The following is a 15,972-nucleotide window of genomic DNA, read 5'->3' as shown; positions in this document are numbered from 1 at the left end:
TCTAATCTTCAATAGGGCCGCATCACTACTATGACATAATCTGAAATGTCGAGGAATAGTTTTCAGATCCCCAATGTCGGACATCGTCCTGGCTGCACCAATGTCCCGCACCCTGGGTTTGTGGTGCCTGGTGTCCAGCATGATGCCTGCTCTGTGCAGCGGATCTTGCCGGCCCCAGAGTGCATGCGCTGATGATGCCGTGCTGATTGGATGACTTCGGTCATGTGACTGAGGTCACAAGGTATTTGAAGGTCCTGTGGAGATTTATTTACATTCTCCTTGATAAAGCGGCCGGTCTGCGCCACGAAACATGCGTCGTAGGTCACTGCCAGACGTTCCCCCTCTCCTCCTCATCCTCTGGTAAGATCGCTGACTCATAATTACTTTTGTCTTATAGTGGGGCCTGCATTTGTTTGTGCCTACACTCCCTGTATCTTAAGGACGGCATTTATTTCTTGTAATGATCCTGAGCTGTGCTCAGGAAGGTATCTGGAGCAACTCGAGCCACATGTCCATTTAACCCCATACAAGGTGGCATTATATATTGTGCTTCCACTTTCTAGGCATTATGGCTAGGATATTTATATGAGGATATTATTTCCATCTTGGATGGAGAGGGGTTGGTCGGGTGTGTTTTCATCTGCTTTGCATTGACACTTTAATATGACTCTGTGCACTTTTTGTATGTTATGTAATAATAAAAATTATTGATATTTTTTGCAATTATCGTTTGCTCCCTTTTCTCTGGTTTTCACTGTATATATACTAGTAGGCCACACCATGGATGTTTAGTGGGTTAGTAAGTGCATGTTTTATTAGTATTTTGCACCTTCAGCTTCTCTCCTAGTTCCCTGTAATCATTCTAAAGGACCTTCCACCTCCCTCTAACTTTGTCATTGGTACCGATGTGTACCATGACCGCTGGATTTTCCCCAGTCCCACCCAGCAATCTGTCTATCCAATCCGCAATATGTCGAACCCGAGCACCCGGCAAACAGCACACTCATGACCTGATAATAATCTATTTCCCACTCCTTCTGCCGAGCCATGTATCTAATCCTGTCCTGCGTGATACAGTCTGAACAGTTTATCTAATCCAATCCTGTGTGATACTATCTGCTGAGCCGTGTATCTAATCCTATCCTGTGTGATGCTCTCTGCTGAGCCATGTATCTAATCCTATCCTGTGCGTTACTGCCTGCTGAACCGTGTATCTAATCCTATCCTGTGTGATACAGTCTGCTGACCTGTATATCTAATCCTATGGCCCGAGATCACACTACCATGTGTGATGCGAGAAACTCGCACGAGTCTCTCACATCAACACCCGGCGGCATAGAAATACATGTAGCCGCAGCTCCGGTACTGAGTGCCGGCGGCAGCGCCGGGTGTTGATGCGAGAGACTCGTGTGAGTTTCTCGCATCACACATGGTAGTATGATTCTGACCTATCACTGTCATACTGACTGCTGAACCGTGTAGCTAATCCTATCCTGTGTGTTACTGTCTGCTGAGCCATGTATCTAATCCTATCCTGTGTTATACTGTGTGCTGAGCTGTGTATCTAATTCTATTCTGTGTGATACTGTCTGCTGAGCCGTGTATCTAATCCTATCCTGTGTGATATTGTCTGCTGAGCTGTGTAACTAATCCTATCCTGTGTGATACTGTCTGCTGAGCCGTGTATCTAATCCTATCCTGTGTGATACTGACTGCTAAGCCGTGTATCTAATCCTGTCCTGCGTGATACAGTCTGAACAGTTTATCTAATCCAATCCTGTGTGATACTATCTGCTGAGCCGTGTATCTAATCCTATCCTGTGTGATGCTGTCTGCTGAGCCATGTATCTAATCCTATCCTGTGTGATACTGTCTGCTGAGCCGTGTACCTAATCCTATCCTGTGCGTTACTGCCTGCTGAGCCGTGTATCTAATCCTATCCTGTGTGACACAGTCTGCTGACCTGTATATCTAATCCTATGGCCCGAGATCACACTACCATGTGTGATGCGAGAAACTCGCACGAGTCTCTCACATCAACACCCGGCAGCATAGAAATACATGTAGCCGCAGCTCCGGTACTGAGTGCCGGCGGCAGCGCCGGGTGTTGATGCGAGAGACTCGTGGGAGTTTCTCGCATCACACATGGTAGTATGATTCTGACCTATCACTGTGATACTGACTGCTGAACCGTGTATCTAATCCTATCCTGTGTGATACTGTCTGCTGAGCCATGTATCTAATCCTATTCTGTGTTATACTGCGTGCTGAGCCATGTATCTAATCCTCTCCTGTGTGATATTGTCTGCTGAGCTGTGTATCTAATTCTATTCTGTGTGACACTGTCTGCTGAGCCGTGTATCTAATCCAATTCTGTGTGATATTGTCTGCTGAGCTGTGTAACTAATCCTATTCTGTGTGATACTGTCTGGTGAGCCATGTATCTAATCCTATCCTGTGTGATACTGACTGCTGAACCGTGTATCTAATTCTCTCTTGGGTGATACTGTCTGCTTAGCTGTGTATCTTATCCTGTGTGATACTGTCTGCTGAGCCGTGTATCTTATCCTATCCTGTGTGATACTGCCTACTGAGCCGTGCATCTAATCCTATCCTGTGTGATACATTCTGCTGATATGTGTATCTAATCCTATCCTGTGTGATGCTGGGCCCCCCTGCAGTCTGTGTCAGAGGGTTGTCTGTGTCAGCACGGTAATAAATTGTGTTATTTCCAGCTTTATAGAAGGACGATAACACCAAAGAAATGATAAGAATAATAGGCCTCAGTTAACACAACTGTCTACAAGGAAAACTGTTGCTCATAGCAACCAATCACAGTTCAGCTTTCATCTTTTAAACAGATCTGATGAAATGAAAGATGCTAAGTGATTGGTTGCTATGTGGAGTGGGCGTGGCTTTATACACACATACATACACCCAGTTTTATATATAGACTAGCTGAAGAGCCCAGCGCTGCCTGGGCATAGTAACTAACTACGGTTAGTTATAACAAATTATAATGATTATATCTATATATATAAAGCTGAGTCTATAGCCCTGCCCTCTCCGCATAGCCACATTCACTATAATATCCCTCATCGTCCCTTCAGCCAGAGCTACCGGACTACTACCCCTAATATCCCATATCGTCCCGTCACCCAGAGCCACCAAACTACTATCCCACATCATCTTGTCAAAGCCACCTGACTACTACCCCTAATATTCCACATCATCCCATCAGCTAGAGCCACCGGACAACTACCACTAATATCCCACATCATCCCGTCACAGCCGCCGGACTACTACCCCTAATATCCCACATCATCCCATCAGACAGAGCCACCAGACAACTACCACTAATATCCCACATCATCCCGTCACAGCCGCCCGACTACTACCCTTAATATCCCACATCATCCCGTCAGAGCCACCGGACTACTATCCCTAATATCACACATCATCCCATCAGCCAAAGCCACCGGACTACTCCCCCTAATATCCCGCATTTATCCCGTCAGCCAGAGCCATCGGACTACTACCCTTAATATCCCACATCATCCCATCAGCCTGGGGTCAGAACCAGAGTGCTGAGTGGAACAGTCCTAACTTCCATACCGGGGATCCCTTTAAGAGAGGCCTGGCGTCAGAACCAGAGCGCTGAGTGGATTTGCCCTGACTTCCATACCAATGATCCCTTTTATAGAAGTCTGGGGTGAGAATCAGAGTGCTGAGGGATTTACCCTAACTTCCATACTGGAGATCCTTTTAAGAAAGCCTGGGATCAGAACCAAAGCACTGAGTGGATTTGCCCTGACTTGCATACCGGAGATCCCTTTAATAGAACCCTGGGGTCAGAATCAGAGCGCTGAGGGATTTGCCCTAACTTCCGTAGAGGAGATCCCTTTAAGAGAGCCTGGGGTCAGTACCAGAGCATTTGAAGGAAATTGTCCTGACTTCCACACCGGGGATCCCTTTAAGAGAGGACTGGCGTCTGTACCAAAGTGCAGATTAGATTTGCCCTCACTTCCATACCGGGGATCCCTTTAAGAAAACCTGGGATTAGAACCAGAGCACTGGGTGGATTTGCCCTGACTTGCATACCAATGATCCCTTTAATAGAACCCTGAGGTCAGAATCAGAGCGCTGAGGGATTTGCCCTAACTTCCATACAGGAGATCCCTTTAAGAGAGCCTGGGGTCAGTACCAGAGCATTTGAAGGCAATTGCCCTGACTTCCATACCGAGGATCCCTATAGAGAGGCATGGGGTCAGAACCAAAGCACTGGATGGATTTGCCCTGCCTTCCATACCGGAGATTGCTTTAAGAAAGGCCTGGGGTCAGTACCAAAACACTGAGTGGATTTGCTCTAACTTGAATACCAATGATACACGGGAGAGGGGGATTAATTTCTATTATGTGCTCTCTGCTCCATTCAGGGGGGCAGACAATGGCTGGGAGCTTATGTTCCCAGGGATGCTAGATTTATCCCACCATCTCAGTGTCTACTGAGGTGTTGTCAAGTGAGAAAACTTGCTCATAGCAACCACAGCTCGGCTTCTTTTAACCAGCTCTGGTGAAATGAGAGATGCTTAGTGATTGGTTGCAAGGAAAACAGTTGCTCATAGCAACCAATCACAGCTCAGCTTCTTTTGAACAGCTCTGGTGAAATGAAAGATGTTTCGTGATTGGTTGATGATACACACATATATGCATACATTCAGTTTTACATATAGAGTGAAAGCGCTTGTGCATAGTAAACATATATAATGTAAAATGTGTTCTGGAAAAAAACATTCACATAATCACTGGAATAAGCAAACCAGAATTATTATCACATGAAGTGACATATGCCATGAGGATCTAAAAACAAGCCTTGAACCATTTTACAAACTTTTGAAGACTCGTGGGCTTCCCCATAATGCCTTGCAGCTATCACATCACATGTTCTAGCACAGCAAATCAGAAGGATTATGATATGGACTATAAGGCTGTGCTCACACACAGCGTTTTTTTGCTGTTTTTCCCACAGATTTACCAAAAAATCCGTGGGAAAAATGCGAAAAAGAAGCTTCCCATTCATTTCTATGCATTTAGCACTTTTTGTGCACATTGATGCGTTTTTTCACGGTAAAAAACGCCGCATGCTCATTAATTTTGTGTTTTTTTTCTGCGTTTCTGGCTTTTCCATGTGTCTAGAAAGTGAGCGGAAAAAAAGCAAAAAAACAGCGCAAAAATCGTGGTAAAAACGCGCGGAAAACGCGTAGAAAAACGCGCGGTTTCTGGGAAGGGAGTCCTGTTTTTCAGCAGAAAATTTCTGCTACGTGTGCACTTAGCCTAAAAGCAATCACAATTTAGGATTTTACAGCATAGTAATGAGGTCAGGGAGTACAGCTCTTTCACCTTACAGTTGTGGCCAAAAGTATTGACACCCCTGCAATTTTGTCAGATAATATTCAGTTTCATCCTGAAAATGATTGCAAACACAAATTCTTTGTATTATTATCTTCATTTTAATTTGTCTTAAATGAAAAAACACAAAAGAGAATGAAGCAAAACATTGATCATTTCACACAAAACTCCAAAAATGGGCCATACAAAAGTATTGGCACCCTCAGCCTAATACTTGGTTGCACAACCTTTAGCCAAAATAACTGCGACCAACCGCTTCCGGTAACCATCAATGAGTTTCTTACAATGCTCTCTTGGAATTTTAGACCATTCTTCTTTGGAAAACTGCTCCAGGTCCCTGATATTTGAAGGGTGCCTTCTCCAAACTGCCATTTTTAGATCTCTCCACAGGTGTTCTATGGGATTCAGGTCTGGACTCATTGCTGGCCACCTTAGAAGTCTCCAGTGCTTTCTCTCAAACCATTTTCTAGTGCTTTTTGAAGTGTGTTTTGGGTCATTGTCCTGCTGGAAGACCCATGACCTCTGAGGGAGACCCAGCTTTCTCACACTGGGCCCTACATTATGCTGCAAAATTTGTTGGTAGTCTTCTGACTTCATAATGCCATGCACACGGTCAAGCAGTTCAGTGCCAGAGGCAGCAAAGCAACCCCAAAACATCAGGGAACCTCCGCCATGTTTGACTGTAGGGACCGTGTTCTTTTCTTTGAATGCTTCTTTTTTTCTCCTGTAAACTCTATGTTGATGCCTTTTGCCCAAAAAGCTCTACTTTTGTCTCATCTGACCAGAGGACATTCTTCCAAAACGTTTTAGGCTTTTTCAGGTACGTTTTGACAAACTCCAGCCTGGCTTTTTTATGTCTCGGGGTAAGAAGTGGGGTCTTCCTGGGTCTCCTACCATACAGTCCCTTTTCATTCAGATGCCGACGGATAGTATGGGTTGACACTGTTGTACTCTCGGACTGCAGGGCAGCTTGAACTTGGACACAGGACAGAGGTTGAGTCAACTGTAATCCATGTCAACTGGCTGCAAGTGTGATTTAGTTATTGCCAACACCTGTTAGGTGCCACAGGTAAGTTATAGGTGCTGTTAATTACACAAATTAGAGAAGCATCACATGATTTTTCGAACAGTGCCAATACTTTTGTTCACCCTCTTTTTATGTTTGGTGTGGAATTATATCCAATTTGGCTTTAGGACAATTCTTTTCGTGTTTTTTCATTTAAGACAAATTAAATGAAGATAATACCAAAGAATTTGTGTTTGCAATCATTTTCAGGAAGAAACTGAGTATTATCTGACAGAATTGCAGTGGTGTCAATTCTTTTGGCCACAACTGTAGGGATAGAAAAAGGCCTAGTCTTATTTTGTTAGACCACTGCAATGCTAAAAGCACATTGAAAATGGGAGTAGTAGTGTCATTCTTTGAATAATAATCCAAAGAATCAAATGTTATAGTGAATCGCTGTATGTGCATAGTCAGAGTGGAACTGTGAATTGATTGATCTGTGATATACAGCACCTTAATTACAGCATTTTTTAATTCTTCACTCAATGGAAAAAAACAGGGCAGTTATTTCCTCTCTGTCCAAATTTTGCTCCGAAACAAAAATCCTGATTCCAAGGCTTGTGTGTCCCAAATTGTGCTTCCTTGATTGTGAGGTCAAGACATAATTTTTTTTAAAGACAAAAGAAAAATCTGTTATCCAGAAAATAAACACAACTAACTACCTCACAAAGTGTACTGTTCGATATAAAACTCTTACATGCCACCCGAACACCGACAAAATGTGTACTGGTTGAATGTGAAGAAGTTAATGTTTCATAACTAGGATTAACAATTATCCTTTTTTGGGGTCTGCAACTAGTTTGCTAATCACAAAATGATTTGGCAATCACAAAGGCTTTTTATCAAGCCATCAACTTTGAAATACAATGGGGATACAGGAAATGTGTGCTTGCATGGCTATGAAGTTGCTGCAGCATGAGCAGTACAGTAGAAAGTTGGCTTAAGGCAGGCCAGGAGATATGTGACAATTTAGGTCCAACAAAGGAAGCCCTTGCAGAAGTAGTATTACAGTGTAGATAATATGATGGAAAGGGAGTAGATGCCTAGCTGAGTGTGTCCACTGGAACTGGCAGCAGCAGAACGGTGAAGAAGACAGTCAATGTACAGCCAGACAGGCAGACAGATGGTTCTGCCTATTTAATGATTTTCATCATCCGTTGGTGCATGTAAGTGCACTGTTCCATGCCTGATACGAATGGTAGGTTTTCCACGCTTGTGTTGGATAACCTAGTCTGTTTTTTGTGCTCCGCATACCCTCTGTCACATGACACTAGAGGCTACACATAACAATATGCCCATAGCAAACTGGGGCAATTCTTTCCACTGGTCCAATTAGTTATCCAAGAAATCCATGGGATCAGTGTATATACCTGAGAACGGACACAATCTATAAAAGACTGATTCTGGCTGTTCAGCTGGTACATCTGTGTTTGTTGGAGCACATTAGATTGGTGCAATGGTAGATAAAATATCTTGCCATCATGTCAAATATATTATAGGTGAGGCTGCTGCTGCATTGGCTAATTGTTGGACCCTAATGCTGACACAAGCAGGTGAACGCTATATCTGTGCTGATTACCGAGGTGTCTGCTGGGCAGTTGTGTGAGCGACAGGTGTTCGGTGAAATCTTTGCAGAGCTGGTAAGAGAGATTTTTTTATTATATAGTTAAATAATAAATCAGCATGGGGACCTCTCTATTATTGATAACCAACCTTGCTAAAGCTGACAGTTGAGGGTTGCAACACGCTGCTGTCAGTTTTGCCTGGCTGGCTATCAAAAATACAGGTCAACTCACTCTGTGTTTTTTTTAATTAGTTATTTACAGTGAAGGCTCCGGCTGATGAATACTCCCATCAGCTGCTCCTGCTCTCACTGTAATTAGTGGCAGCGGGCGTTGACTGATGAGGGCAGTAGTCACATCAGCTGACACCAGTGACTGGAGGTAAACTTTTTACCTCCAATCACAACTGCAGGCTCATGCTGTCAGCATTGGAACCGTGGCTGTCTGACCGGCGGTAATGATTTTACTGCCAATCAGAAGCAATGTTTGCCACACTGTCATGTACATGAAAGCATAGCAAACACAGGATGTTTGGACCCCCCATTCAAGTGAATGGGGTCTGGTTCCGGGTTCAGGTACTGTTCTGTACCTAAACCTGAACTTTTTTTTAACTGTTCAGCCAAACCCGCCGAACATCCAGGTGTCCGCCCATCTCTAGTCACTGGTACCAAGGAACCGAAGACTTCTCCTGAAAACCAACCACATGAAATTATTTGTCCTCCAAAAAATTCTACAATTGGCACATTACAGTCAGGCAGGTAACATTCCTTAGCCTTTCACAAACAGACTCTTCCAGAAATGTGATTTGTCCCTCCATAGAACATATTACTTCTGCTCCAAAGGCCATTGGCAGTGTGTTTGGAATTGTGCTTGGTGATGTAAGGTTTGCATGCAATTGCTTGGCCATGGAAACACAAGCCTTGAAGTTCCAGCACTCAATTTGTGTGCAGATATTAATAGCAGAGGAGAATTGGAACTTTGCAGTTATTGTATCAGTAGACTGTTGGAAACTTTTTATATAGTATGCAACTCAGCAATCAGTGGCCCTGCTCAGTGACTATATGTGGTCTGTCACCTCATAGCTTGGTTAATGTGGTTCCTAAATTTTTCCACTTTTCCAAAATAACACTCACAGTTGATAGTAGAATATTTAGAAGGGAAGAAATTTTTGCTACAACAGTGACATCCCAATACAGTACTATACTCAAATTACAACAAACCAGTTCTTAAATAAATGTTTATACGTAAATAACATGTGTTACTTTTAATATTATAAATGCCTGACTCAAATAGTGCACTGCCATGGAAAGCTGCTATTGGATCAGAACCTACAGTATATTTACTGTATGTGATAAATTATCTGCAAAGAATGTCAACTATGAAAATGAAGTAGAAGAGAATAAGGAATTGGACTTTGATGTCGAGATTATATCAATAAATTTGTAACCTTTTATCTATTCCAGTTTCTTGAATGTCTTACAAAACAAGATTGGAGCTCATTATATCTTAATAAATGTATTTATCACATTGGAAAAATGTGCTGTTCACTGTCTTACATTAAGCTTTCTATATAACGACCTGCTATGAATATCAAATGGACCATCAAAGCTCTCTTAGAGTGTGGAATAACGCAATAATATCAGAGCAATGGAGCAGTAATGTGTATGTTTAGAAGCAGCCTGAAAATTGCTGTGATTGAATAAAATATCCATCAAATGTTTGCAAAGCATAGTTATACCCATACACTAATGACTTTCAGAAGACTTCAGATAGCTTGGCAAAATGAGTTCTTGCTATTTGCCAAGCTGCTATTTCACAAAATTATTCCACTGGACAAAAACCATTATCCTTGGTGCTTCTACACAATTTTCATAGCTTTCTACTTACTCAATCTTGCCAAACTGTCTATAGACTTCATACCATTAAAAGCCCTCAAGTAAATGGACCTTGAGAAAGTAAAATATTAAAATAGCTGCTGAAGCAGATTTTCTGCTGATTTATGTGTGTCCAACTACAGCTAAAAATGGATAGTACCCGATATTTTTTATGAATAAATAAGATGGTGAGATTGCAGAAATGCCCAAATTTGCAATTAGGTTATTTTCACATTGCGGTTTTGTAATATTATCTTCTGCAGGCAAAACCTGCTCTCTTGGAAGGAAGCTGCTTACAAAAAATGATGGTTTCGCTGCATATTTGCTACTTTTTTCAGTACTGATATTTCTCATTTGTCTACAGTACATGTTTAAAGGGAATCTGTCACCCCTTTTTTGAGATATCATATAATGATATTCAATTGTGTGTCACATAAGGATTCCCTTAGTACTTTTGCTTCCCCCTGACCCCGCACCTTTCATGCATAAATACCTTTTTTATATCGGTTCAGATGTATGTAAACTGCCGTTGTCCGGTCCGATGGGCGGGGCTTATTCACCTGCTCCCCCCTCCCTGTCTTGCTCTACACAAGAAGAAATGCGTAGAGCAAGACAGGGAGAGGGGGAGCAGGTGAATAAACCCCGCCCAGCGGACCGGACCGCGGCAGTTTACATACAGTTGCGGCCAAAAGTATTGACACCCCTGCAATTCTGTCAGATAATACTCAGTTTCTTCCTGAAAATGATTGCAAACACAAATTCTTTTGTATTATTATCTTCATTTAATTTGTCTTAAATGAAAAAACACAAAAAGAATTGTCCTAAAGCCAAATTGGATATAATTCCACACCAAACATAAAAAGAGGGTGAACAAAAGTATTGGCACTGTTCGAAAAATCATGTGATGCTTCTCTAATTTGTGTAATTAACAGCACCTATAACTTACCTGTGGCACGTAACAGGTGTTGGCAATAACTAAATCACACTTGCAGCCAGTTGACATGGATTAAAGTTGACTCAACCTGTGTCCTTGTGTGTACCACATTGAGCATGGAGAAAAGAAAGAAGACCAAAGAACTGTCTGAGGACTTGAGAAACCAAATGTGAGGAAGCATGAGCAATCTCATGGCTCCAAGTCCATCTCCAAAGACCTGAATGTTCCTGTGTCTACCGTGCGCAGTTATCAAGAAGTTTAAAGCCCATGGCACTGTGGCTAACCTCCCTAGATGTGGACGGAAAAGAAAAATTGACAAGAGATTTCAATGCAAGATTGTGCGGATGTTGGATAAAGAACCTCGACTAACATCCAAACAAGTTCAAGCTGCCCTGCAGTCCGAGGGTACAACAGTGTCAATCTGTACTGTCCGTCGGCATCTGAATGAAAAGTGTGACGTCTGCCTGCGGTCTGGGCTGCAGCCGGACAACACCCCGAGAAACACTGATACCCTTTACCCCTATACAGGGATCTGGATTTATAGCAGAGCCCAGGAGGTGCTGTCTGAATAGGAGCAAAGACCAGAGCAGGACGGTCGCCAGAAAGGTGTTCCAACACAGGACACAGAGGCAATGATATCCGAGACTAAACCAGTCAGGCAGAAATGGTATAAGCACGGTAGACAGAAGCAAAGACAGATACCAGGTCGAAGCCAGAGTCATAAACCAGGAGAGTCGCAGAGGTACCGAATCGTTAGACAGAAGCAGAGTCAGAATCCAGGCCGAAGTCAGTGTCATAAACCAGGAGAGTCGCAGAGGTACAGAATCGTTAGGCAGAAGAAGGGTCAGAAGTCCAGGCAAAAGTCAGAGTCAGTCAACAGTAATTCACACAGTAACACGCAGGGGAACCAAGAATATATCCGGCGGCCTGCAAGAGCAGTCCCAAGGTATTTGAGGGATCAGGTCATCCCTTACAGGCCCGTGGCCTGATGATGTCATCCGGACCGCCCCCAGGACCAGGCTGGATGGTAATGCACCAGCCCCTTCATGACTGACCGAGGAGCGAAGCCTGCGTCCAGCGGACGCCTGCGCAGGAGCCTCATGACTATCGCCGCCACCACTCGGGGTTGAAGCACAACGCCTCCCAGAGACCAAGGCCGAGACTGCAGGCCACGGGTCAGACGGTGATAGGACAGTCCGGCGCCTCCTAGTGGTCGAGGCCGGAACAGCAGGCCCTGAGTCTGACGGTGATAGGATAGTCCGGCGCCTCCTACTGGCCGAGGCCGGAACAGCAGGCCCTGAGTCTGACGGTGATGTGATAGTCCGGCGCCTCCTACTGGCCGAGGCCGGGACAGCAGGCCCTGAGTCTGGCGGTGCCGTGACAGTACCCCCCCTCTAAGAGGGGCCTCCGGACCCTCAAAACCCGGTTTGTCAGGGTGGAGGAGGTGAAACCTGCTAATCAACCGCTTTGCATGAATGTCACTAGCGGGGACCCAGGACCTCTCCTCTGGGCCGTAGCCCTTCCAATGCACCAAATATTGTACCGAGTTTCTCACTAGACGGGAATCAAATATGCCCTGGACCTCGTACTCCAAGGCGCCCTTGACCAAAACTGGAGGAGGAGGGGACCGGATGGGATGAATTGGGGAGCGGTATACCTTGAGGAGGGACTTATGAAAAACGTTAGGAATTTTAAAAGACTGCGGGAGCTTTAACCGAAACGCTACTGGGTTAATTACCTCTAATATTTCATATGGTCCGATGAACCTGGGACCCAGTTTGGCTGACGGTACCTTAAGTTTGATGTTTCTTGTAGAGAGCCAAACCTTGTCACCAACCACCAGGTGCGACCCCTGGGATCGTCGTCTATTGGCTGCCGAAGTCTGTCTAATTTGAGCCCCTTTTAAATTAGAGTTTACTTCGGACCAAATAGTCTTTAGACGATGTATATTTTGCTCAACCCCTGGGATTTCCGACATCTTGGCCGAAAATGATCCAAAGCGCGGATGAAGTCCGAGGTTACAGAAGAAGGGGGTGGTTTTGATGGAGTCTTGGTATCTATTATTGAGAGCGAACTCTGCCAATGGCAAATGTTCCACCCAATCTGACTGATGTGCTGAGACATAGCAGCAGAGGTATTGCTCCAGCGTTTGGTTGGCACGCTCAGTTTGACCATTCGTCTCGGGATGGTATGCCGAGGAAAAAGACAACTCAACACCAATAAGTCTACAGAACGCCCTCCAGAACTTCGAGACGAACTGGGTACCCCTGTCGGATACGATATTTGCCGGAACGCCGTGCAAACGTACAACGTGAAGAACAAACAACTTACTTAAGGTTTCAGAGTTGGGTAAGCCGGACAGGGGAACAAAGTGAGACTGTTTACTGAACCTGTCCACCACCACCCAAATACAAGTTTTCCCCTCGGAGGGTGGCAGGTCTGTAATGAAGTCCATGGAGATGTGGGTCCATGGACTTTCAGGGGTGGGCAAGGGCTGAAGCCAGCCGGCAGGACGGTTATGGGGGGACTTGGCGCGGGCACAGACTTCACACGCTGAGACGTACTCCTTACAGTCCTTGGCCACCGTTGGCCACCAAAAGTTCCTGGTTACCAGCCTAGTGGTATTATTGAGACCAGGGTGGCCTGCCAGGACGGAGTCGTGAGATTCTTTTAACACTCGTAAGCGAAAGGTAGCTGGGACGAATAATTTTTTGGGGGGCGTAGTGTCAGGAACTTGTTCTGATGACTTACGGATCTCCTCCAGAAGGTCCAGAGATACTGCCGACACAACAATGCCATTAGCCAATATAGGAGCTGGTTCATAGTCTTCGGTGTGTGTGTGTGACAAAAGCTGCGGGAGAGGGCATCTGCCCTCACATTTTTGGTTCCGGGGCGAAAGGTGATTAAAAAATCGAACCTGGAGAAAAACAAGGCCCACCTGGCCTGCCTAGGGTTTAGTCTTTTAGCCGACTCTAGGTAGGTTAGGTTTTTGTGATCGGTAATAACAGTAATTTTGTGTTTGGCGCCTTCGAGGAAGTGGCGCCATTCCTCGAAGGCCCACTTACTTGCCAATAATTCTCGGTTGCCGATGTCATAGTTTCTCTCCGTGGCAGAGAATTTGCGGGAGAAAAAGGCACATGGACGAAGCTGAGTGAGGGATGCAGAGCCTTGTGAGAGCACTGCTCCCACTCCGACTTCGGAGGCATCTACTTCCACAATAAACGGGTGGTCCAAGTTTGGTTGAATCAACACCGGGTTGGCCACGAAGCACCCTTTTAGTGTGGAAAAAGCCCTGGTTGCCTCAGGATTCCAATTAGTCACGTCCGCCCCTTTCCGGGTAAGGTCCGTGAGTGGCTTGGCAATCTCTGAGAATCCCCTGATGAATTTGCGATAATAATTCGCAAATCCCAAAAATCGCTGGAGTGCTTTCAGCGATTTGGGTTGTACCCAATCCTTAATGGGTTGAATCTTGGCGGGATCCATGCGGAACCCCTTGCCTGAGACCATGTATCCTAAGAACTGCACCTCTTCGGCAAAAAAAACACATTTTTCAAATTTCGCGAACAAAGAGTTTTCGCGCAGTCTTTGCAGTACTGAACGGACGTGTTGAGCATGAGTCACAGGGTCAGCAGAATAAATCAAAATGTCGTCCAGATATACGACGACATACACCCCACAAATATCTCTAAAAATATCATTGACGAAGTGCTGGAATACTGCAGGAGCGTTACTGAGTCCGAAGGGCATTACCAGGTACTCAAAATGGCCAAGGGGTGTATTAAAGGCCGTTTTCCATTCGTCCCCATCTTTTATGCGGACCAGGTTATATGCCCCCCGGAGGTCAAGCTTAGTAAACCAGCGAGCTCCCAGTAACTGATTAAACAGATCAGGAATGAGTGGCAGCGGGTATTGATTTTTTACGGTTATGGCGTTCAGCTCACGGTAGTCAATGCATGGTCTGAGTCCACCATCTTTTTTCTCTACAAAGAAAAACCCAGCTCCTACAGGTGAGGTGGAAGGTCTAATGAAGCCTTTTCGAAGGCTGTCTGCTATGTATTCCTTCATGGCTACACGCTCAGGACCAGAGAGGTTGAATATTCTCCCCTTAGGGAGACGGGCACCAGGGACCAATTCAATAGGACAATCGTATTCTCTGTGAGGAGGTAGTTTCTCCGACTCCACTATAGAGAAAACATCTTCATAATCCCTAAACGCATATGGAATAGAAGGTGTTTTAATTTTAATCTGGTTTACTGAAAAAGACATACAGTTACTCTGACACCATGGACTCCAGCGCACAACGTCACCTATGCGCCAGTCAATAACCGGATTATGTTGGTGCAACCATGGCATGCCTAACACAACTGGATCTGATAAATTGTATATAACAAAAAATGACATTTGTTCGTTATGTAATGTCCCCACTGACATAGAAATTTCGGCAGTAACGAATTCCACGCCTCCTTGGAATATAGATGTACCATTAATCGCAGTAGTCTGAATAGGCGCTTTAAGCCTTGACAGAGGTACACCAAGGCTCTTGGCAAATAAAAAATCCATAAGGTTGACGGCAGCACCACAATCCACATAAGCCTTCACACACAGACGTTTCTTAGCAAAAGAAAGGGAAACTGGTAACAACAGTTTGGCCGCATTTGCGGGCAATACCTGACCCCCAAAGCTGTCCAGGGGGTGATGGTCCAGGAATGTGGATTTCCAACAGCCAGCATTTTCCTTGAAGCTTCCAGGCTGCAGCATGCTTGAGCCTGAGAGTGACTTCCCAGGCTGTGCAATGTAACAGGTGTTTGGGCCAAGAATCAGCTCAGTCAGGAGGAAGGAAAAAAAAAAGGTGAGGAAAACTGCTTTTATCTGTGTTAAGTATAGACACAAAAAGCCGTTTTATTTTTTGGGCCGGATATAATGTGACGTCTGGGCTGCAGCCGGACAACACCCCGAGAAACACTGATACCCTTTACCCCTATACAGGGATCTGGATTTATAGCAGAGCCCAGGAGGTGCTGTCTGAATAGGAGCAAAGACCAGAGCAGGATGGTCGCCAGAAAGGTGTTCCAACACAGGACACAGAGGCAATGATATCCGAGACTAAACCAGTCAGGCAGAAATGGT

General features: G+C 44.8%; 1 long non-coding RNA gene across 1 annotated transcript in view; it reads left to right on the top strand.

Moving 5' to 3' along the window:
* Window positions 1-298: 298 nt before the first annotated feature.
* The window catches only part of LOC141086061 (uncharacterized), a 109,575-nt gene continuing 93,901 nt past the window's right edge, over window positions 299-15,972 (top strand). Inside the window, exon 1 of the long non-coding RNA XR_012231493.1 lies at window positions 299-360. This is a non-coding gene — a long non-coding RNA (uncharacterized lncRNA). The remainder of the gene's footprint in view (window positions 361-15,972) is intronic.

Source organism: Dendrobates tinctorius, unplaced genomic scaffold (genome assembly GCF_039654945.1).
Source record: "Dendrobates tinctorius isolate UK_male_01 unplaced genomic scaffold, ASM3965494v1 ptg000030l, whole genome shotgun sequence".
NCBI lineage: Eukaryota > Metazoa > Chordata > Amphibia > Anura > Dendrobatidae > Dendrobates > Dendrobates tinctorius.
This window is presented reverse-complemented; position numbering and strand designations above follow the sequence as displayed.